The following is a 24841-nucleotide window of genomic DNA, read 5'->3' as shown; positions in this document are numbered from 1 at the left end:
CCCTCCTCCTTCCCCTGCCGCTGGGTCATTCAGAAAGCGTGGCGTGCTTTGCGCAGTAGGGAACCAACTGTGAAGCCGAAAGATTTCACTGCTGGGTAACTTTACTATTAATGGCGGCAGCAGCACCAGAGAGCCGATGGAAACATTGGCTGAGGTGCTGACATCACTGGATTCCGGGACAGGTAAGTGTCCCAATATTCAAAGTCAGCAGCTACAGTATGTGTAGCTGCTAACTTTTAAGTTTTAATAGGTAGATTCAGGTACAATGGCTGAAAGTTACGGCGGCGTAGCGTAGCCTGTTTAGGCTACACCGCCGTAAATTAGCTAGGCTAGTAATGATTCTCAATATACTTACCTGCTAATTTACGGCGGCGTAGCCTAAAACGAGCGGGCGTAAGGGCGCCTAATTCAATTGGGTTGGGGGGGGGGGTGTTTCATGGCAATGAGGCTTGACCTCACGTTTTTGATGTTTTTTGTCACTGCGCATGCGCCGGGCGACTACATTTCCCAGTGTGCATTGCGGCTAAGTACGCCATACGAGCCTATTGATTTCGACGTGGACGTAAATCCCGATTCGCGGACGACTTACGCAAACGACGTAAAAATTTCGAATTTCGCAGCGGGAACGGCGGCCATACTTAACATTACTATTCCACTAGAGCCTACCACTAAGTTTACGTGGCCCATCTCTTACATAAACGGTGTAAAAGTACTGCGTCGGCCTGGCGTCCGTTCGTGAATCGGCGTATCCCCTCATTTACATAATCTACGCCGGCCGCAATGGAAGCGCCACCTAGCGGCCATCCGAAAAATTGCAATCTAAGATAGGACAGCGCAAGCCGTCCTATCTTAGATATGTTTAAGCGTATCTCTGTTTGAGCATACGCTTAAACATACGGCGGCGTAGATTCTGAGTTAGGCCGGCTTATCTACTGATAAGCCGGCCTTACTCTTTCTGAATCTACCTAAAAGTATTTTTTCTGCTCCTAAATGACCTCACCCCGCCAACAACCCCCCCACCCCCCCCTCTGCACCAGCAAAACAGTGACTGTGCTAATGCACGGCTGATCTCTTTCAGGCATTTGGGAGCTGGCGGAGACTAGAGGCGCATATGTGTACATCCCGTGGACAGAGGTGGCTCTTTAATTAGGCAAATTGGGCGGGCACCTAAGGTCTCGCTCTCGCAGGGGCCTCGCGGCTGCTTAATTTGCCTGTGATTAATCACCAGGATGGCGTGCCACCACTTCCAGTGCTGCCCTGTGTTTTCTGTTCCCTGCTGTCACCTTGCTGGGTCCCAGATGTTATATTGGCTGCTTTTGTCTGATGGGTGAGGAGGGTGCCCTAGAAGTGGTGCTGATCACCTGGATCCGTGCATCTTTCTGCAGCCATTTTTCTTGCTTTACTTTTTTTCCATTCTGGGGATGTGAGTGGGGCCTCATGTCTAAATTTTGCCTAAGGCCTTACAAAGCCCAGAGCTGTCTTTGCCAGTGGATTCTCGCATTTGTGTGCCCAAATGATACCAGCTTCTGGTGAATAGGCACTATAGTGACCTGCGGAATTTGTGCGGATAGACAGAAATCCTCCACACATGCTTCGCACGCTTGCGGCTTAGTATCACAATGCCTCCTGGGATAGCAGTGAAGTTGTAGTAATCCCAGTAGGTAGCAAAATCCTGTCTAGACCGAGAGCGTGGAAGTGCTGCCTTGCAGCACTAAAAGAAACACAGTAAAAAAAAATATATATATACATTTTTAGTGTAAGAGGTAGGGGGAGGGACAAAGAAAGAAATGTATGTTTAGGTGAGGTGAGTTCCACCAAGGGTACAGCAATGGTGTTCTCTAGCAGCCACTTGGAACATATCATTTTCCCACAGTCTCTTGCAGCATGTTCCCAGCCCCCAACTACACCTGCAGTGCTTATCAGCAGTCTGAAACCATCCCCTGTCACAAATTTGGATCTCTACAAAAAAAATAATATATATCTCAAGCAAAAAAAAAAAAAAAATGATTTTAACTTGAAAACAACTATCAGAAAAAGGTTTGGTGTTTAAGTGGTTAAATGTTCCTAATTTACACACAGAAGTCTATTCCTTGGATGTAAAAGTTAAATTGATACAACGTTTAAACTTAACATTCCACTGATAGAATGTTTCAAAACGTGGCAGACTGCCCAGACTTTGACTTTTGATGGCAGAGAGAAAATTCTCTGCATACCAAAGATCAGGAAGATCATGTTTCTCGCAACAAGGAATAAAATTGCGAAAACGATTCTTGACTATTAATCGTGCAGCTCTAATATATATATATATATATATATATATATATATAGAAAAAAATGTGATCAAACAATGGCGCCCTATTGATTCACACCTCTGCGCTCAGGACAACAACAATAGTAGAAATCACAGCTGCTGTTCTAAAAGTGTCAATATGAAAAAGTATATATAACGTGTTTAAACCAATAAACCAAAAATTATATATAAAACAGCGCTCAAGTGTGTGTGATCCACACTGTGATGAATAATAAATAATAATAATCCAAATATAAATGCAAATGAGTCAAAAGCCCGTGATAAAAGTGTTCATAGAAAAACATAAAGTTCATGGAAGAGCGAAAAGGAAAAACACTTCTTTCTCTCCTTCAAGGTGTAAAATCTTCAAAACATATTCAAAGAAATCTTCCACCACACCCGATGTGAAAAAATAGTGAATCCTCCACCAATAGAAATGGCCACTCACCGGAACTATGGGCCAGATCCTCAGCCAGCGGTGCAAATTTAGTTTGTCCTAACTTATGTCATTTAAGTTACGTTGCCCTAAGTTGGTGTCGTAAGTGCCGTATCCACAGCGCATTTGCGTGTAAATTTCAGCCAGCGTAACTTAAATTCAGAGGCGTAAGGCGGGGTTTTTGCAAGTGGGAAGGAAGTGGGCGTGCTTCATTGTAATGAGCCGTGACCCCATGCAAATGAGGCGCCGGCCGTACTGCGCATGCGCGCACGAATCGGGACCTCACTGGGCATGTGCAGAACTGGTCTCGGCGCAATCAGAGAGATAGGTAAAAGGCCAAGTGTACTTAGTTTGAGGATCGCCCTGTGTCTAAAAAGCCCCACACACACACACTTCCCTTGCAAAAGTATATCCCATTGTTTCCCTTCCATGAGCAATTTGCTTCTGCTATGTTTGTTTGTGTGTTGGTAAGTTGTGTTTGTGAGAAAAGTGTTTGAGGAGTTGGAGAGTCTAGTTGTTTGTTTTTGCGAAGTGTCTTTATTTAATTTGTTTGTTAGTGTTTTTGCTGATTGTTTTTTGGTGTTTGTTTTTTGTTTTTTTGTTTGTGCGTGTTTGTTTTTGAATTTATATTAGCTGTGTCCTTGTGTGTTTAGATTTTTGTTAGTTTTTTGTGGTGTATATTTTTGTCTGGTTTTTGGGTGTGTATTCTAGATTGATTGTCGGGTGTGTTTGTTGTTGCTGGGTGGTGTATGTGATGCCCCCCAAACGCAGGAAGCTTAATTTCACCCTGGGAGAGAAGCAAATTCTTGCTCGGGGCATTGTGAAATATGGGCGATTTCTGCATGGCCCTGAGAGCCAGAACACCACCCCGGCCAGGAGGAGGCAGCTTATTAAAAAGATCACGGACCAGATCAATGCGGCGGGGGGGGGGGAGACCAGGACCCCCGCTGGCATACAGAAAAAAATAAATGATCTGAGGAGCATCGTCCGGAATAAGATGGCAAGGATCGACGCCCATACCAGGGGCACTGGAGGAGGGGGACCCTGCCCAGTCAGACTGACGGAGGAGGAATGGGCAGTGGCCCAGTGTTTCCACCCACAGCAGGTGGTGGGCCTGCCTGGCTATACGTCAGATGTTCCTAGGAGGACAGGTACGTTTTTTTTTTTATTCTCTGTTGATTAGCATGTGTGGGTGGGGGAAGGGAAGATGTGCCAAGTGTGTGGTTCCTCAAACATGTGATTGTTTTGTGTCCTCCACAGATGGCCAGGAGGTTGCAGGCCAGGAGGTTGCAGGGCCATCGGGCCAGGCTGCTGCACCACCCCCAAGACAGGCTGATGATGAGTCCCAAGAAGGGCAGGATTCCCCAGGGGAGGGGATTGGCCAAACCTCCCCTCATGAGGAGGTTGAGGGGGAGGAGGATGAGTGGGAGGAGGATGAGGGGGAGGAGGACGAAAATATGCAGATTGGCCGGGAAGTCCTCCTGGCCACTGATATGATGACCTTTGAATCTTCCCCTGAGGCTACCCCTGAGGCTGGCACCAGTCAGGCCACCATCAGGGGTAGCCCCTCCCACTTCTCCCCCAACAGGCCTCCAGTCACAAGGGTCACTCTCTCCCCTCCTCCAGGCCCGCAAGACTCAGCGGCAGCCAGGGGGCCGACCCAGGAGACCGTGGCTGTGGGCGAGCGTCTGTCGGCCAGTGTGGTGAAGGACAATGCCCGGCAGACCCGCACTCTTGGGAAAATACTAGAAAAAATTACCCAGTTGGAGCACAGCCAGGGTGAAATGATGGAGGCACTCGGTGATGTGGCCACCAACTCAACGGCGGTCATTACATGCTTGAACGACATACAGACCGCCACAACACGCGTGGCCCATGAGCTGAGTGCCCTGACCCAGGCTGTGCAGGACAATACTAGGTCTGGCCAGGCCAATGCGGCTGCCCTCACTGCCTGTCTCACTAGAATTGCAGGGGCCATGGAGGGCAGGCCAGCAGGGGCGGCTCCTCCTTCCCCAGCTCACCCCCCCCAGGAGGCTCCTCCTTCCCCAGCTCACCCCCCCAGGAGGCTCCTCCTTCCCCAGCTCACCCCCCCCCCCAGGAGGCTCCTCCTTCCCCAGCTCACCCCCCCCCCCAATGGACATCCTCCGCGACGGCGTGGCCGTGCCCCTGCCCAGCCAAGGCATAGCAATCGCCGCCGCTAATTAATTAGCAGGGATACTTTTGTTTTTTTGTTTATGTAATTTTTTTTTTTTTTTAATTTAATTTGGTCTTCTGTACTTATGATTTGATTTATGTGTGTGAATGATGTGTGAATGTGGGGGGGTGGCATTCCTGATAAATTAAGGGTGTCACCCTCAGTTTTGGTGGAGTAGGGATCCCCAGGACCAGGGAGAAGTGCAATCCCAGGTTCCTGAATGGTGTATGAATGCACAGTGACATAATTGGAGCCGTGGCGTGGCGTTACTGCTCCCAAGTCCCAAAGGGGGGGGGTACTTGGATCTAATCCAATTCGATGTGCATGTGATGTGTCTGTGCTAGGGACCACAGTGGTGTGCATTCATGCATTATCATTGTGACTTTATTGATGTGCATTTACAGGGAAAAGATACATTCTTATTGTGACATTATTCATGTACGTTTACTGGGAAAAAATGCCTTCTGCAAGGCGTCTCCTGGCTGCTGTGCCCTCAGCAGACCGGGTAGAGTTGGTTGGGGGGGTATTGCCTGGGTCGGGGGTCAGGTCATCACATAAGTCAATATGCAGTCCCCTTCTCATGGCAAAGTTGTGGAGTATACAACATGCCCCAATTATTTGGCACACAAAGTCTGGGGAATACAGCAGTGTACCCCCAGACTTATCCAGGCATCTGAAGCGGGACTTCATAAGCCCAAATGTACGTTCAACCACTCCCCGGGTACGTATGTGCGCCTGGTTGTAGCGTTGCTCTCCTGGGGTTTGGGGGTTCCTGAATGGGGTCATCATGTGAGGTCCCAGGGCATATCCAGAGTCACCTGTAAGGGAAAAGACAGGAGGATATTAGTCATGCATGTGCCCCTTGTGATGTCAGCATCATGGGGGGGACATACCTGACACACATGTCACTCACCAATCAGCCAGCTGTCTCCATACATGTTCTGGTCCAAATCTCTGGAGATCTGTGTTTGCCTGAAAATATAGCTGTCATGGCAGGATCCCGGAAATTTAGCACAGACGTGCCAGATGAGGCCATGGGCATCTACGATCACCTGCACATTTATGGAATGCCAGCCTTTACGATTCCGGAACATGTGCTCAGTATCATGGGGGGGTTGTAGTGCCACATGGGTACAATCAATGGCCCAGATGGTGCGTGGGAATCTGGCAATGTGATAGAAGTCTGTCATGGTCTTCAAACGCTGGTCCTCCTGGGTGGGTTTTTGAAATTGATTTCCCATGCGCCGCAGGATTGCAGGGACCACTTGGTGCACACACCTGCTCATGGAGGATTGTGCCATCCCAGCCACGCCTCCACTTGTGCGTTGGAAAGAGCCAGTGGCAAGAAAATGCAGAGTTGCCAGTACTTTGATGAGTGGCTGCAGTGCATGGGAGCGTTGTGTTGGGCTGGTGAGATCATCCTGAAGGATTGTGGTTAATTCCAGGATGGCCTCACGGTTGAATCTGAAGTTGCGGAATACCTCAGAAGCAGGCATGCCAAACACATCTTGGCGTGGGCGGTATACCCTCTCCTGTGCCCTCCTCCTCCTCCTCTGTGCCCTCCTCCTTCTTTGCGCCTCTAAAGACACTAATGCAGCTAGGATCATTGATGGTCCTGGCATTTTGGCAGACAGATTGTAGTCCTGAAAGTGTGTGTGTGCTGAGCTCTTCCTCAATGGTGTTGCTTCAGCAGACATTCAGACGGCATGTGTAAAATTAGGGCTGCTTTTATAAAGTGTAAATTCCCACCGGGAAACTAACAGGTGCGCACAGGGCGTAATCTACGGCGCACACACTTAATTCTGTGGATCGCCCTATCTCCCTCATTTGCATCTTTGCCTATCAAAAAAAGCGGCGTGCCTAGCGTAATTTGCGCCCGAGAATGCGCCGGTGTAATTATTTTAGGTAGGACGGAAAAGCCGGAATTTCAGGCGCTTCTCGTTTTGAGGATCGGGCGCAAAGATACACGCCGTGTAAATTTAGAAAACTCGAGTTAAGTCGGCGTATCTCTTTTGTGGATCTGGCCCTATATGCCTAGCACTCTCGTGTTTTGGCACAGTAGCTTTGTTATAGTTAGTTTACATCAGCAGGCGAGCTTCCGTTCCCAAACAGGTGGACAAGTAAGATCCTCATAAATGAAGAAAGTGTGACATAGTGTAAAACCGTAAAAGTAATTTAATCACAAACCACAAGCAAAATCTTCAAAAGATGCACTCACGGGAGCTGCGGTGGCTCAACGCGATTGGCACTGTGCTGACAAGCCATTCACCTCTGCAGCTAGAGGTTCGGATCCCGGTCTCGGCTTCATGTGAATTGAGTTTGGTGGTCTCAGCCCGGCTCCCGATGGGTGTGCTATTGTACGCCGTGCTTAGTACGCCCACCCCCCTCCCACAAAAACCACCACACCTACACACGCACTCTAAATTGGGTTAACACACGCACTTTGACCACGCGGTCTCTAAAAGAGAGGCGAAGGACTAATGGGGCTGGTTGAGCGGGCTAGATCCTCTCACTCCCTTATAGGGAGTCCCTCTGCCCCATTGGGCTTCAAAGCGGAGCAGGTAGGGCGGGCTGTGTGGGAGGACCACCTCACACACCCGCCATTGCCACCCGGGGCATGGAGAAAGATGGCAGATTGCCTCTGGGGGAGGCCTGCCTACTTCCAACCCCTGCAGTCCGGCTCCTCTCTCGAGTACACGCACAAAATACACTTTAAAAAAAAAAAATGAAAAAAAAAAAAAAAAAAAGATGCACTCACACAATGCCAAAATTAAAAAGCGTGATAAATACACAGCAAAGATTCCTCTGTATTGTGCGGCTGAAATGCAACGGTCTCGGCGGACCCAGAAAATAAAACCCAGGCAACTCACACCACTCGATCCCCACACTGTGTTGGAAGTGAAATTGAAGCTGGCGTGAACGAAAAACCGAACGCCGGTCACTGGCGAACAAACACGCAACTGGCCTATCTTCTCACGTTTAGCAATTGGTCACTGATCAGATGATAACCAAGCTTCCGACATGTTTCGTCGTAAAATTTGACTTATTCATGGAATCATGAATTCCATGAATAAGTCAAATTTTACGACGAAACATGTCGGAAGCTTGGTTATCATCTGATCAGTGACCAATTGCTAACGTGAGAAGATAGGCCAGTTGCGTGTTTGTTCGCCAGTGACCGGCGTTCGGTTTTTCGTTCACGCCAGCTTCAATTTCACTTCCAACACAGTGTGGGGATCGAGTGGTGTGAGTTGCCTGGGTTTTATTTTCTGGGTCCGCCGAGACCGTTGCATTTCAGCCGCACAATACAGAGGAATCTTTGCTGTGTATTTATCACGCTTTTTAATTTTGGCATTGTGTGAGTGCATCTTTTGAAGATTTTGCTTGTGGTTTGTGATTAAATTACTTTTACGGTTTTACACTATGTCACACTTTCTTCATTTATGAGGATCTTACTTGTCCACCTGTTTGGGAACGGAAGCTCGTCTGCTGATGTAAACTAACTATAACAAAGCTACTGTGCCAAAACACGAGAGTGCTAGGCATATAGTTCCGGTGAGTGGCCATTTCTATTGGTGGAGGATTCACTATTTTTTCACATCGGGTGTGGTGGAAGATTTCTTTGAATATGTTTTGAAGATTTTACACCTTGAAGGAGAGAAAGAAGTGTTTTTCCTTTTCGCTCTTCCATGAACTTTATGTTTTTCTATGAACACTTTTATCACGGGCTTTTGACTCATTTGCATTTATATTTGGATTATTATTATTTATTATTCATCACAGTGTGGATCACACACACTTGAGCGCTGTTTTATATATAATTTTTTAATTTTTGGTTTATTGGTTTAAACACGTTATATATACTTTTTCATATATATATATATATATATATATATATATATATATATATATATATATAAATATATATTTATATATTTATATATCTATATATACATATATATACAGTATATGGTTGGTTAATGCCCTCAACAAGAACAGATTGCATACACTAGTACACAGGTGTCAAACACAAGGCCCGTGGGCCGAATCCGGCCCTCCAGGCCATTTCATGTGGCCCTCGCACCTCTCCTGCAGCTGCAGGAGAGCTCCAGCCCTCCTCTTTTCCTCCTCCAGACCCTTACTTTCTGCTTTCAAGCAATGCATCCAGCTTCTTCCCAGTAGCAGCAGCATAAGGTAAGGGGGTGCACTGTGATGTAAGGGAGAGTGGGGGACTCAATTTCTGATGGTGGGGTGGCTCTTGACATCTAATAAAAAGGGAGGGGATGCGCTGGACATCTAATCTTTCAGAAACTGGCCCTTTTGATAGCAATCATAATGCTGATGCGGCCCACAATGAAATTGATTTGGGTCGCTTTAACTGACAATTGCGCGGTCGTGCGACGTGGCTCCCAAACAAAATTTACATCCCCTTTCCCCACAAATAGAGCTTTCTTTTGGTGGTATTTGATTGATCACCTCTGCGGTTTTTATTTTTTGCGTTATAGACAAAAATAGAGTGACAATTTTGAAAAAAAAAGCAATATTTTTTACTTTTTGCTATAAAAAATATCCCAAAAGGCCGATATGTATTCTACATATTTTTGGTAAAAAAAAGTTATAGCATCTACAAAATAGGGGATAGTCTTATGGCATTTTTATTAATATTTTTTTTTTTACTAGTAATGGCAGCGATCGGGGATTTTTATTGTGACTGCGACATTATGGCGGACACATTGGACACTTTTGACACATTTTTGGGACCATTGTAATTTTTACAGTGATCAGTGCTATAAATATGCACTAATTACTGTGAAAATTACTCTGGCAGTGAAGGGGTTAACCACTAGGTGCCACTGAAGGGGTTAAGTGTGACCTAGGGAGTGATTCTTACTGTTAGGGGGCGTGGCTACATGTGACATGTCACTGATTGCTGTTCCCGATCACAGAGAACAGACGATCAGTGACAGTGTCACTAGGCAGAACAGGGAGAGGCATGTTTACACTTACGCCGTACGCCATACGTGAATCTACCTAAAAGTAAAGATCTGATAGCAGTCTTACCTGGATGGAAAAATAAGGAGAAACTGGTGGAATAACATTCATATCTGGAAAAAAATGTCTTGTACACACGACCGGTTTTCACGACGAGAAAACTGCCATTTTTTATATTGGTCGTGAAAACCGGTCGTGTGTATGCTCCCTAGCAGCTTTCTCGATGAAAAAACTGCCCGCAAAAAAAATTAAAACCAGCTCTCTTTTCTCTCGTCGTCTTTCCCATCAGTCTTTTTCTTGTCGCAAAAACCGGTCGTGTGTATACTTTTCAGAGGGGAAAAAAACGTGCATGCTCAGAATCAAGTAAGCCGCTCCAAAGGGTGGTGCCATTTGAAAGGAACTTCCCCTTTATAGTCCCGTCATACCCGTTGTATGTCACCGCGCTTTGGTCGAATTTTTTTTTGCATGAACGTGTGTATGCAAGTCAGGCTGTAGAGGAATCACGTCGGGGAAAAATATTGTATTTTTCCCTGCCGAGAAAAATGGTCATGTGTACGAGGCGTAAGAAATGTGCCAAGGTCAGGGGGGCCGTGATCACTTGATTATTGCTTAGGGAGAAAATTTGTTAGTCTGAATATTATTTCTCCCTTCAGCAGATATTACCTGATCAAGTCTAGGGGTCTCAAACTGGTGGCCCTGCAGCTGTTGCAGAACTACAAGTCCCATCAGCCTGTGGGAGTCATGCTTGTAACTGTCAGCCTTGCAATGCCTCATGGGACTTGTAGTTCCGCAACAGCTGGAGGGCCACCAGTTTGAGACCCCTGGCGTCACTGAGGGGACATGAAGGAGCATTTTCTCTAGGAAAGAGAAGTATTATATTATTATTATTGTTATACTACTATTCTACTGCACTATTTATTCATCCACTGTTAACAAAGCTTTATGTCATCTCAACACAAAACGTCCTTTGTTTCTGTCCTATTTATAGCGTTTTTCTATCAGGTCACAATAACAAGCCGAAAAAATTTGGAAAGGTGATCTAAAACATTCTGTAGCCTCTGTCCATGCAAATACAATTTTGGGAAGCTTCATCTGTGTGCATTTGAACTGAGCTTAAAAAAAAATACAGAAAAAAATAATCTATTTTTTTCCAGTACCTTTTGCATGTCACTCAATATAATCATCTGGGAATTAAACAGTATTTGCAAATCAATGCAGAAAAAAAAATCCCCAGCGGATTCTATTTTGAAAGAACATTACCATAGATATGATTAGTTACATGTCAGTTTAGGTGTTCTGTGAAGATTGAAAATTACTTTCTTGGAAATGTAGATACAATGCTTCTACCACATCCTTTGTGTAAGAGAATCAGATAAAGGCATTAACACATTCGGCTTATTGAAGAAAACGGTACAGAGAGCAACGAGGATGTGGAAAGTGCATCAACCCATAGCAACCGAGAAGGACCCGTGTCTTAGCGGAGTCAAGTGCAGCAACGGGTACTCCAATCAGGTGCAATGTTATACATTGAAACTTCCATATCCTCACTGCTCTTTATGTTGCTTTATGGTCTAAAGACTCTAAACTTTACAAATCAATTACAGGTATGGATATTTTATAGGTACATAATGCCCCGTACACACGATCGGGCTTTTCCCTGGCCAAACTAACATCGGAATTCCGACGGAGTAAAAGAGAACATGTTGGGGCAGATCCACATACAAATAGATGGGCGTAGCGTATCTGAGATACGCTACGCCGCTGTAACTTACTTTTGGCCGGTTCGAATCCCCAAAGAATTTGCGCTGTAAGTAACGACGGCGTAGTCTATCTCTGGCGGCATAAGGGCGCGGAATTCAAATCGGCGATTAGGGGGCGTGTTTCATTTAAATGAAGCGCGTCCCCGCGCCGAATGAACTGCGCATGCGCCGCCCCTATATTTCCCGCCGTGCATTGCGCTAAATGACGTCGCAAGGACGTGAATTACGTCCATCCCGATTCACGAACGACTTACACACAAAAAAAAAAATTCAAATTAAACACGGGAACGTCGGCCAAACTTAACATGGCAGGTTTAACTATACGCAACGAAATAGCAGCTTTAACTATACGCCGGAAAAAGCCGACTACAGACGACGTAAAAAAATGCGACGGCCGCTCGTACGTTCGTGGATCGTCGGAAATAGCTAATTTGCATACCCGACGCGGAAAACGACGTGAACACCACCCAGCGGACGCCGAAGAATTGCATCTTAGATCCGAAGGCGTACGAAGACGTACACCTGTCGGATCTAACCCAGAAGCCGTTGTATCTTGTTTTGAGGATTCAAAACAACGATACGACGTGGGAAATTTTAAAGTACACCGGCGTATCAGTAGATACACCGGCGTACTCGCTCTGTGGATCTGCCCCGTTCTCTTTCTAAACTCAGATGGAATTTCTCAGAAAAAAGTCCGATGGGGCAAATTCCGATCGTGTGTACAGGGCTTAAAGCAGGCCATACACAGTCGAATTTCGAACTAATTTTCTTTTCAAAATCAGAAAGTTCGTTTTTTGGTGATCCGATGGAAACCATTGATTTTCGAAAATTCGGCGGACCAAGCCTTCATTTTGCCACAGAAAATATTTTTTTCGTGGCCGGGAATCTTCTTTTTTCTCTCCGGGGATTTTCTTTTCTTGCACATGCGCATTTTTTTTTCTATTACATTTCTCGCACGATTCTCCCATCATTGATTAGAAAATCGTTAGTTTTTTTTTCAAATTTGATTGCCGCACGAAAATCGGCTGTTGCTGCAGCCCACTAACGGTGCGAAATTCGTACAAAAATTATTCGATACAATTTACGAAAGAAAATTCTTTGGAAACTCGAACCGTGTATGGCCGGCATTAGCCTCCTTTTTTAGATACATTGATCCAGCTTGGGCAAAGTTACATTGGTCTAGTTTGGACATCTTCACGTCAGTGAGCTCCATTTGTTTCCAGGTCCTGCACCGAGCAGCTGCCCTGGAGGAGCAAGTGGAGATCACTGGAGTAGGTGTATCAGCCAGGTATGGTATATAGTAGAGGTCGACCGATATATCGGCCGATATTTGGCCGTTTTGGAGAAATCGGCATCGGCCGATTTTCATCCAAATCGGGCCGATATTTTACAATTCCCGCTAGCGATGCCACGGCTCCGGAGCTAGGCCGGAGCCGCGGCCTTTCCTGATGCTGTGACCGCGGCGGCAATCCGCGAATTCGCGGATTGCCGCCGCGGTCACAGCATCAGGAAAGACCGCGGCTTCGGCCTAGCTCTGGAGCCGCGCCCATCTTGGTACACCCAGCGCGGCGTCCCTCCCTGCCCACAGAGGAGGAGGGGCCCGCGCTCGTGGGACACACACCGCTCTGGTGTCTGTACTACGGGGGTCAGTGGGGGGTGTCTATATTGGAGGGAGAGGGGGTCTGTACTGAGGGGGGGGTGACACAATTTTTTTGCACCAGTGCCACCTGCCAGTGCCAATTAGTGCCACTTGTCATCCAGTGCCATCTGCCAGTAACAATACCAGTACCACCTTCCATCCAGTGCCATCTGCCAATGCCACCTGCCAGTGCCAATACCAGTGCCACCATCCAGTGCCAATTAGTGCCACCTTCCATCCAGTGCCACCTGCCAGTGCCAATACCAGTGCCACCATCCAGTGCCAATTAGTGCCACCTTCCATCCAGTGCCATCCGCCAATGCTATCTGCCAGTGCCAATACCAGTGCCACCATCCAGTGCCACCTTCCATCCAGTGCCATCCGCCAATGCCACCTGCCAGTGCCAATACCAGTGCCACCATCCAGTGCCAATTAGTGCCACCTTCCATCCAGTGCCATCTGCCAATGCTACCTGCCAGTGCGAATACCAGTGCCACCATCCAGTGCCAATACCAGTGCCACCATCCAGTGCCAATTAGTGCCACCTTCCATCCAGTGCCATCCGCCAATGCCACCTGCCAGTGCCAATACCAGTGCCACCATCCAGTGCCAATTAGTGCCACCTTCCATCCAGTGCCATCTGCCAATGCTACCTGCCAGTGCGAATACCAGTGCCACCATCCAGTGCCAATTAGTGCCACCTTCCATCCAGTGCCATCCGCCAATGCCACCTGCCAGTGCCAATACCAGTGGCACCATCCAGTGCCAGTAAGTGCCACCTTCCATCCAGTGCCACCTGCCAGTGCGATCCAGTGCCACCTACCAGTGCCAACTAAAGCCATAAGTGCCACCTGACAATGCCAACCAGTGCTAACTATTGCCACCTGCCAGTGCCATCTGCCAATCAGTGCCACCTGCTAGTACCATCTTTAAGTGCCATCCAGTGCAACCTGCCAGTGCCAATAAGTGCCTTCTGCTAGTGCCATCTTCCTTCCAGTGCCAATTAGTGGCATCCAGTGCCACGAGCCAGTGCCACCAATAAAAAATAAAAATCGGCCTAAAATATCGGCCGCAAAAATCGGCATCATATATCGGCCATCGGCCGCCCAGATTTCTAAATATCGGCATCGGCCAGAGAAAACCCCATATCGGTCTACCTCTAGTATATAGGTAGATACACTGGTCCAAGCGGGATAAGCTGTATGAAGTATCCATACTTGGAATTCTACTTTAATGCACCCACCAACTGGTGTTGCTACTATTTAAGGCTTTTCTCCGGGCACCAAAACCTCTGCCCCAACTAACGGCTGAGTGGCTTCGAAAAAATAATCAGTGAGTCCAAAATATTTACCAACATCTGTGGTTGTGTGACTTGCCAGGTCCCAAGGCTTCTATCTTATTTATTAAAGAGAAACAAGGTCCTTTTTTTGAGTGTCCATATTCCTTTTTGGGTGACAAAGACCCCCTCCTAGTGTCTGACTAGCTGTGGGGTTCTCTCAGGGTCCCTAAGGCTGCATGGTGTAATGATATCTTGTAGTTGCAGGCACAGACTGCAGCAAGGGACATGTGTTTCAGAAACAGGTAAAGAAAAATGCTAAAATGATATCCCTTTTGAGTATGCACCTCCATTAACAAAAGAAAGTGTCTTGTTAACCTCTTAACCACTCCAATACAGGGCATTTTCACCCCTTTCCTGCCCAGACCAATTTTTAGTTTTTAGCACTGTTGCATTTTGAATGACAATTGCGCAGTCATGCCAAACTGTACCCAAACAAAATAGACGTCCTTTTTTTCCCACAAATAGAGCTTTCTTTTGGTGGTTTTTATTTTTTGCGCTATAAACAAAGGAATTTTGGAAGAAAAAAACACGTTTTTTACTTTTTGCTTTAAAAAATATGACAATTTTTTTAAATTTTTTCCTCAGTTTAGGCCGATATGTATTCTTCTACATATTTTTGGTAAAAAAAAACTAAATAAGCATAACGCAAAAGTTATAGCGTTTACAAAATAGGAGATAGATTTATGGCATTTTTATTTATCTTTATTTTTTTTACTTATAATCGCGGCAATTTGTGACTTTTATTGTGTCTGACATTGCGACGGACATATCGGACACTTTTGACACATTTTTGGGACCATTCACATTTATACAGCGATCAGTGCTATAAAAATGCACTGATTACTGTGTAAATGTGACTGGCAGGGAAGGGGTTAACACTAGGGGGCGAGCAAGGGGTTCCTTGTGTGTCCTAGGGAGTGATTCTAACTGTAGGGGGCAGGCAATCACAAGGGGAGGAGTCCAGTCTGTGTTCCTCTGTACTGGGAAAACACACATCGTCTCCTCTCCTCAGACAGGACGTGGATCTGTGTGTTTACACACACAGATCCATGGTCCTGCTGTGTTCAAGGTGCAATCTCGGGTTCCCCGGCGAACATTGCGGTCGCCGGGCGCGCGCACCGGGTACCGAGCGATGCGGCAGGCGTGCCCCCCCCCAGACGGCCCGGGAAGCCCAGGATGTGATATGATGCCCACCCTGGATGGGAGATCATATGTACATGGGCGGGATGGTAACTAGCAGTCAGTGGGAGTTGTGCCTTAGATGGATCAGACAACGCAGATATAAAGCTATGATGCTCAGAGAAAGTGCACTGCTCAGGATGAATTCAAGACAAAGGTGGATCTTTTAGGGTACCACTTAGACCCCTTCCACACTGGGGCGGTTTGCAGGCGCTATTGCGCTAAAAATAATGCCTGCAAACTGACCTGAAACAGCGGCTGCTGTTTCTCCAGCGTGAAAGCCTGAGGGCCTGAGGGCTTTCACACTGGAGCGGTGTGCTAGCAGGACGTGAAAAAAAGTCGCATCTTTGGAGCGGTGTGTTTTCCGCTCCTCCACCACTCCTGCCCATTGAAAGCAATGGGACAGCGTGGCTACACCGCCAGAAATGTGCCTCTGCAGAGGCGCTTTGCAGTGATTTTTAACCCTTTTTCGACCGCTAGCAGGGGGTAAAACTGCACCGCTAGTGGCCGAATAGAGCCACAAAATTAGCGGTAAAGATTTACCACCGCTCCTGCCCAAGTGTGAAAGGGGCCTTAAAGATGAGCTTCAGCTAGATTTCCAAAAATTTAAAGTTAGCAGCTACAAAAACTGTAGCTGCTGACTTTTAATAAACAGACTCACCTATCCAAGCATCCAGCACTGTCCTCATCCCAGGCCAACTCTGCAGAAGTGGGTACCTCTCTAAGCTAGGTACCCAAACCTGGCCTGTTAGTGGGTCCTGAGGATAGGAGTTGAGAACCACTATTCTAAATTATTGATTTACCCAACTTTAACCCCGTTCCCCCCAAACATTATATATTTTATAATTTTTGCATGTGTTTAGCACTCAACTATATAACTTTCTTTATTGAATCTCATATGCTGTGCAGCTGGCCAATCAGTGTGTCTAGGTCGGCTTGTTAAATCGCCTATATGCAGCTGTATCGTTTTGTGCAATCTGTCCACACAAAAGTTGTACTTTTGCTTCTCTCCCTCCAAGCACCTGGTATCACTGATCTCTCCCCCCTTCTTCCTTCCCTAATCCCCTCTTTTTTTAACTCTTCCTACCTCTACACTGCCACGTGTGTCCCTTTGGTCGAGAAAGATAATGAAAACATGGCACTCACCCTCAGAGGGACCCTTCTGCTACAGTTATCCAATAACAACTAGGAATCAATAGATTTTCCCTTTTTAATTGAATTTGTCTCACCGCACCTTATATGCTGAGTCTTGCAGTTACATATCGATTACTTATCCTGTATCATTGCAGTGTGATGTTCCCTTTCTGGATATGATGGCTATATCTATTAAATGCTGTAAAAATGTATTCTTTAACCACTTCCATACAGGGCACTTATACACCTTCCCGCCCAGACCAATTTTTAGCTTTCAGTGCTGTTGCACTTTGAATGACTGTACTACACTGTACCCAAACTACATTTTTATCATTTTGTACCCACAAATAGAGCTTTCTTTTGGTGGTGTTTGATCACCTCTAGGATTTTTATTTTCTGCAAAAAAAATGACTGAAAATTTAGAAAAAAAAACTTTTTTTTTGTTTCCGTTATAAAACATTGTAAATAAGTACGTTTTCTCCTTTACCGATGGGCACTAATGGTACTGCACTGACGGGCACTGATAAGGCGGCACTGATGGGCACTGATGAGGTGGCACTGATGTGGTGGCATTAATGGGCACTGATAGGCAGCACGGATGGGCACGGATAGGCGGCATGGATGGGCACGGATAGGCGGCGCGGATGGGCACGGATAGGTGGCATTGATGGGCACTGATAGGCGGCATGGATGGGCACTGATAGGCGGCATGGATGGGCACTGATAGGTGGCACGGATGGCAATAGATGGGCACTGATAGGTGGCACTAATGTATGTGTTGTACTAATGGATGCCAATCAGTGCAAAACAATGCCTGCCAATCAGTGATGCCCATTGTGGGCACTGATTGGCATCCATTGCAGGCACTAATTGGTATCCATTATTTCTGTCATTGTCATCCCTGGTGGTCTAGGGTGGCATACCTGTGTTTTGCATCCCTGGTGGTCTAGTGGCATCCCTGGTGGTCCAGTGTGGGCATCCTCGGGGGGGCTGTGCTGATAATCGATCAGCACAAAACCCCTCTGTCGGAGGAGCAGCCGATCGGCTCTCCTCTACTCGCGTCTGACAGACGCGAGTGAGGAAAAGCCGATTACCGATTCCTGTTTACATCGTGATCAGCTGTGATTGGACACGGCTGATCACGTGGTAAAGAGTCTCCGTCGGAGACTCTTTACCTAGATCGGTGTTGCGGGGGGGGCAGACTGACACCCTGCAACAACGATCGCCACGATGCGCACCCCTGGGGGTGCGCAGCGGCTCAATATCCTGAGGACGTCATATGACGTCCACTCAGGATATTGAAACCACTTTGCCGACGTCTATTTGCATAAGGCGGGCGGCAAGTGGTTAAAAATATTGTACGTTAAAGGGGTTGTAAACAATATAAAGTTTGGCATTTAAAAGGGTTGTGAAGGTAAAAAATGTTTTCCCTAAATAGCTTCTTTTACCTTAGTGCAGTCCTCCTTCACTTACCTCATCCTTCCATTTTACTTTTAAATGTCCTTATTTCTTCTGAGAAATCCTCACTTCCTGTTCTTCTGTCTGTGACTACACACAGTAATGCAAGGCTTTCTCCCTGGTGTGGAAAAAGCCTCTTGAGGAGGGAGGGGCGAGCAGGAGTGTCAGGACGCCCACTAACACACAGCTCCTTTCTCTATCTGCAAAGTAGAGAGTGTCCTGACCCTCCTGCTCGCCCCCTCCCCCCTCAAGAGGCTTTCTCCACACCAGGGAGAAAGCCTTGCATTACTGTGTGGAGTTACAGACAGAAGAACAGGAAGTGAGGATTTCTCAGAAGAAATAAGGACATTTAAAAGCAAAATGGAAGGATGAGGTAAGTGAAGGACGACTGCACTAAGGTAAAGGAAGCTATTTAGGGAAAACATTTTTTACCTTTACAACCCCTTTAAATGCCAAACTTTATATTGTTTATAAATGAATTAAGGGGAAATGGTTAAAAAAACTAACCTAGGGATGCACCAAAAACAACCTTAGACGATTCAGAATACAAAATATTGATAATGACTCTATCAATGAGGTCTTCAAGCTTGCTTTCTATCCATTTACAATTTTAATTTTCAAAACTGATAGACCTTCATTTATATGTTAGCGGTCTGTGAAATTTTTGCACTTCAGATTTCTTAAACTCAGGCAAAGCTTGGAGCAAAACAACTGCAATATGGGAGACTAGAGGGGTAGGATGGGGCTAATTATACACATTTATCACAAATTAGTTTATTCCTTACAATAATTGTTATTGTTTTCCAGAAAGGTAATACAAACGCACACTGGTACAAAAATGCCCAAATACAACAGGAAATAATGGCCCGTACACACGCTCCGAATATCGTACAACAGATTGTAAGACTTTTTCCGCTTAATAGTCGCAAGTAGAAATTGAATAGGGTACTACAGTGACAAAAATTCTCGTACGACAGAAAAAAAAAAAAAACGGAAGTGATGTCATGCGTTGTAATGTATTTGTATTGTATTTTTGGACGACAACTATACTGACTAAACAAAAATCGTATGAACTGGTATCGCACACATTTCCGTGCTTATCCGATCTAATAATATCGCATGAACTGTGTCATTGGCTCTCGAAAGTGGTGTACACACGATCTGAAAATCGTACGATTTTTCCGTTTTTTGTCCGATATTTGGATCGTGTGTAAGGGCCATAAGGCACTCGGAATATGTAGACTATAAACCAACACACTACAGGAGACATAATGTTAGCATACAAATAAAGCAAGTATAAACTGTCGTCCATCCTCAAGTACACAACAATGACCTGTGATAAAATGACGAGCGGGGCGCAGACGTACATCAGCACCCCGTCCTGCCACACAGTTTCCCATGGGGCAATTTTTACCGCCTCATAATCATTTATTAACCACTTGAGCCCCGGACCAATATGCAGCCTAAAGACCCAAGGTGTTTTTACAGTTCGGGACTGCGTCGCTTTAACAGACAATTGCGCGGTCGTGCGACGTGGCTCCCAAACAAAATTGGCGTCCTTTTTTCCCCACAAATAGAGCTTTCTTTTGGTGGTATTTGATCACATCTGCGGTTTTTAGTTTTTGCGCTATAAACAAAAATAGAGCGACAATTTTGAAAAAAATGCAATATTTTTTACTTTTTGCTGTAATAAATATCCCCCAAAAACATATATAAAAACATTTTTTGTTCCTCAGTTTAGGCCGATACGTATTCTTCTACCTATTTTTAGTAAAAAAAATCGCAATAAGCGTTTATCGATTGGTTTGCGCAAAATTTATAGTGTTTACAAAATAGGGGATAGTTTTATTGCATTTTTATTAATTTTTTTTTTTTTACTACTAATGGCGGCGATCAGCAATTTTTTTTCGTGACTGCGACATTATGGCGGACAATTTTGACACATTTTTGGGACCATTGTCATTTTCACAGCAAAAAATGCATTTAAATTGCATTCTTTATTGTGAAAATGACAGTTGCAGTTTGGGAGTTAACCACAGGTGGCGCTGTAGGAGTTAGGGTGCACCTAGTATGTGTTTACAACTGTTTGGGGGTGTGGCTGTAGGAATGACGTCATCGATCGTGTCTTCCCTATAAAGGGAATGACGCGATCGATGCGCCGCCATAGTGAAGGACGGGGAAGCCGTGTTTACACACGGCTCTCCCCGTTCTTCAGCTCCGGGGAGCGATCGCGACGGAGCGGCTATAAACAAATAGCCGCGCCGTGGTCCCGGATCGCTCCCCGAGCGGACCCGACCTCCGCATGTAGCGGGGGGGGGTCCCGATCGGACCCCCCACCCGCTAATAGGCGAGGACGTACGTGTATGCCCATGTGCCTGTACGTGCCATATTGTGGACGTATATGTACATGCGGGGGTCGGGAACTGGTTAACAATCAAAATAAAATAAAAAGACAAAAAAAAGAATTGAAAAATGAAAAGTTGCAAAATGCATGGGAATGTAGGCTATACCAAGCTATTAAAATCTTAAAATAAGAGAACCAAACCAAGACTATCAAAGATGGTGATAAATCGGCCACGGCACCTTTATTGGTATAATCTATAATACAAACATTAAATATATTTAAATAAATAATCTTTATTAAAATATCAATACATAAATCTTTAATTTCAAATATATTTTCTTTTTCAATCTTTCAAAAAATCTCACTCAGTCATAAGACTCAAGTGAGTGCCATAAATAAATTATCAACCAAGTCTCCCCTTGAATCAAGGGTGACAAACCACATACAAGGTGCTGCGACAAGGGTGGGGGGGATGGGGAGCTCTTGACCTGTAAGGTAAAATTGTGACCTGACCTCTATACCTGCGGGCTTTATATACCCCTCGTAGCACGTGTATGAGTCATCAGTACACGTGTTTTTCCCGCCTGAACTTACACACGCTTCCCGCCCAAAAAACATGTGCAAATCCCGCCTAAATTCACATTTTTCACTCTCAAAAACATGTGCCTATTGATTCCTATTTAAAACTATGAAAACCCATATTTTTTTTTTCTCTTTTTTTTTTAATTTAAATTAACTTCCTTAGGGATAGCCACAATCCCATGTAGTGGGCCTTTTTTCATTGCAAGAGGGGAGAAGGAAAAAAGAAGAAAGAGAAAAAGATGAGGAGAGTCGTTAATTAACCATGATCCATGAAAGCTTAGATTTCAGTAGCTCAATTATGGGAGATTTCTAAGATCTACCATTTTGTTTCTTTTAGTAATACTGAGGTTAATTTGTCACATAGCTGGTTGTACAGGTAGCAGAAAAGCAGGTATTGATGCAGAGACTCCTGTACAAGTTTGTGCCCTAAACCAGTGTTATTTCCTCCTTCACTTACCTTATCCTTCCTCGATTTTGCTTTTAAATGTCCTTATTTCTTCTGAGAAATCCTCACTTCCTGTTCTGTCTGTAACTCCACACAGTAATGCGAAGCTTTCTCCCTGGTGTGGAGTGTCGTGCTCAACCCCTCCCCTGGAATACAGGAGAGGACGCCCACTAACACACAGCTCCTTTCTCTATCTGCAATGTAGAGAGTGTCCTGACTCTCATGTAGTCCAAGGGAGGGGGTGAGCACGACACTCCACACCAGGGAGAAAGCCTTGCATTACTGTGTGGAGTTACAGACAGAAGAACAGGAAGTGAGGATTTCTCAGAAGAAATAAGGAAATTTAAAAGCAAAATCAAAGGATGAGGTAAGTGAAGGAGGACTGCACTAAGGTAAAGGAAGCTATTTAGGGGGGAAAATTTTTACCTTTACAACCCCTTTAAGGCATAGAATGTGAAAAACTTTGAGGCTTTACAACCACTGTAACAAAACAGATTTTATTTTTTAATTGAATTAACACAGTAATTCTGTGTTCACTTCAAACACCAAACCTGCCCGGGAATTTAATAAAAACAGAATCCTCCATTCTTTGGATTGTATGTATGCTGCAAGGACAGATTCACTCAAAAGAACATTTTCTTTAGTAAATCACCACCTGTGCATGAAATGATGGTGCACAAAACCAGTTATTTAAAACAAACCAAGTATAAAATAAGATATACCGTACTTTGACTGGTTCCATATTTATTAGATGTATAATTCTGAGGGGAAAAAATTGTATCCCAAAGTTATGAAATTACTGAGTTTGTTGTAAGCAACATTAGATGAAGCTCAAAAAAGCATTGGTTACAGATGATTTGTATAGTATAGTGTACACAATGGGTTTGATTTACTAAAATTGGAGAGTGCAAAATTTGGTGCAGCTCTGCATAGAAACCAATCAGTTTGCACTCTACAGTTTTAGTAGATCAGCTCCTTATACTTGCCACTTGTGTTTGGCATAATGATGTATGTGTACAGATACATGAAATTTATTTAATATCGCCATGTTTGCAGAGGTTTCCTCCAAAGTTTGAAAACTAACGTGAAGGGTTCAACAGTCATACATGACCAGATTATCTTCTAACATCACAGTTTACACTGATTCCACTCCTTTGCGCAGTATTTAGCAGTAAACCCCACCTCTATGATGTATTGGAGGAATCAGACAAGCATGCTTCAGTGCCGGTGATCTGCCTGGCTGGTTCCAGCTATCGTTGAAGTTCCAGCGCAGGCGCAATCTGATGTGCCGACAAGGTTCCAGCTAACGGGAAAGTTCCTTCAAGGACTGCGCAGGCGCAAACTTGCTGACGGAAATCTCCGAACCTAGGCCGGCATCCAGGGCGACGTGGATTTTGAGGTAAGTGGCCAGTCGGCCTCACGTCCTCGCTTCGCTCGGACGGCTCGCTCCGCTCGCTCGGCCTCCTGGCTCTTTTTTAAACATCCTCCAATCCACGGGGATGTTAAAGAATGAGCCTGGATGCCGGGCGAGGTTCGTAGATTTCCGTCGGCAAGTTTGCGCCTGCGCAGTCATTGAAGGAACTTCCCCGTTAGGGGAACATTAAGGACAAGTCACCGGCCTAATAAGACAGCTCCAACTTTCTTTACTTTCATACATTATACAATTTTCCTATTCAATTTTCTTTAGATTTACCTTCAACTGTGTAGTGCAATGGCTTGACTGATTGCAAACATATTGATAGTGTTTAGGTTTGACCTCAAATTATATAGTTTTGGGAAATCTAAAGGAACATTGTATAATGTATGGCCAGCCCAAGCCCCCTCCTTCCCAACCCTAGGCTTTTAGTCTGCAATCTAAAGCCTCGTACACACGACCGAGGAACTCGACGGGGCGAAACACATCGTTTTCCTCGTCGAGTTCCTTGTTAGGCTGTCGAGGAACTCGACAAGGCAAGTTTCTCCATTCCCGTCGAGGAAATAGAGAACTTGCTCTCTTATTGGCTCGTCGAGTTTCTCGACAGTTTCCTCGACGAAAATGTACACACGACCGGTTTCCTCGGCAAAAAAATATCTCCCAGCAAGTTTCTTGCTGGTTTTTGCCAAGAAACTCGGTCGTGTGTACGAGGCCTTACAAGAGTTCAGAGGCTATGTGGGACTGATGAACCCAAGAAATTGTAGGTCCTGCAAACACTCCTACAAAGGTAGTGCAGATGATGCATAGGACACACAATGGCACTATCAATGTACTAAAGTGATACTAAAGCTTCAACTTTTTTTAAATAAATAACAAGCATGTCATACTTACCTCCACTGTGCAGCTCGTTTTGCACACAGTGGCCCCTCGTCTTCTGGGGTCCCTCGGCGGCTGTCTCTGTCCCCCCCCCCGCTTCTGACAACCCCCTCTGGGAAGCGCTCTCCCAAGGGGGTTACCTTGCGGGCGCGCTCCCGAGTCCTGTATTCGGCATCCATAGCCGCCGACTACAGGACCCGGCCCCGCCCCCCGGGTCATTGGAGTTGATTGACAGCAACGCGAGGCAATGGCTGTGCTGCTATCAATCTATCCAGTGAAGAGCCGAGACTGGGCCAAGATCAAGCACGTACTCGACACGGGACTTTCGAGGGCTCAGGTAAGTAAACCAGGGGGGGCTGGGGGGCCAGTAATAGGATAGGAAGCATAGGACGCATTAAGGAGAAAAAACATGAACCTTTACAACCCCTTTAATACCAAGTTGGAATCAGATATTATTAACTGTTTATAATGCAATATCCTCCTTATGCTTCCACCACAACCGTTGCTAGTGATTGTGTGTCTGTCTTCAAGTCTTCATAATATCTTAAAGTGGTTGTAAACCCTCAGGGAGAACTTACACCTACAGGTAAGCCTAGATTAAAGGAGTTCTCTGACCTAAAACTTTTAACCCCCGCTGTGCCCGGGCTGTAAAAAAATAGAAAATAAACTTTCACTTACCTGCCTACGATCCCCCGTTGTTCCGATATCGCCGTCCCGTTCTCCGGTCCCGGGCCCCTTCCGCTTCCTGTGTGTCGGTGA

The 24841-nt window shown here is 45.6% G+C and overlaps 1 protein-coding gene across 1 annotated transcript in view; it reads right to left on the bottom strand.

Annotated features, from left to right (window-relative positions):
* BEND4 (BEN domain containing 4) overlaps positions 1 to 24841 on the bottom strand; it is a 202506-nt gene that overhangs the window by 142973 nt on the left and 34692 nt on the right. The gene's annotated exons all lie outside the window — the stretch shown is intronic.

Source organism: Rana temporaria, chromosome 1, assembly GCF_905171775.1.
Source record: "Rana temporaria chromosome 1, aRanTem1.1, whole genome shotgun sequence".
Lineage (NCBI taxonomy): Eukaryota > Metazoa > Chordata > Amphibia > Anura > Ranidae > Rana > Rana temporaria.
This window is presented reverse-complemented; position numbering and strand designations above follow the sequence as displayed.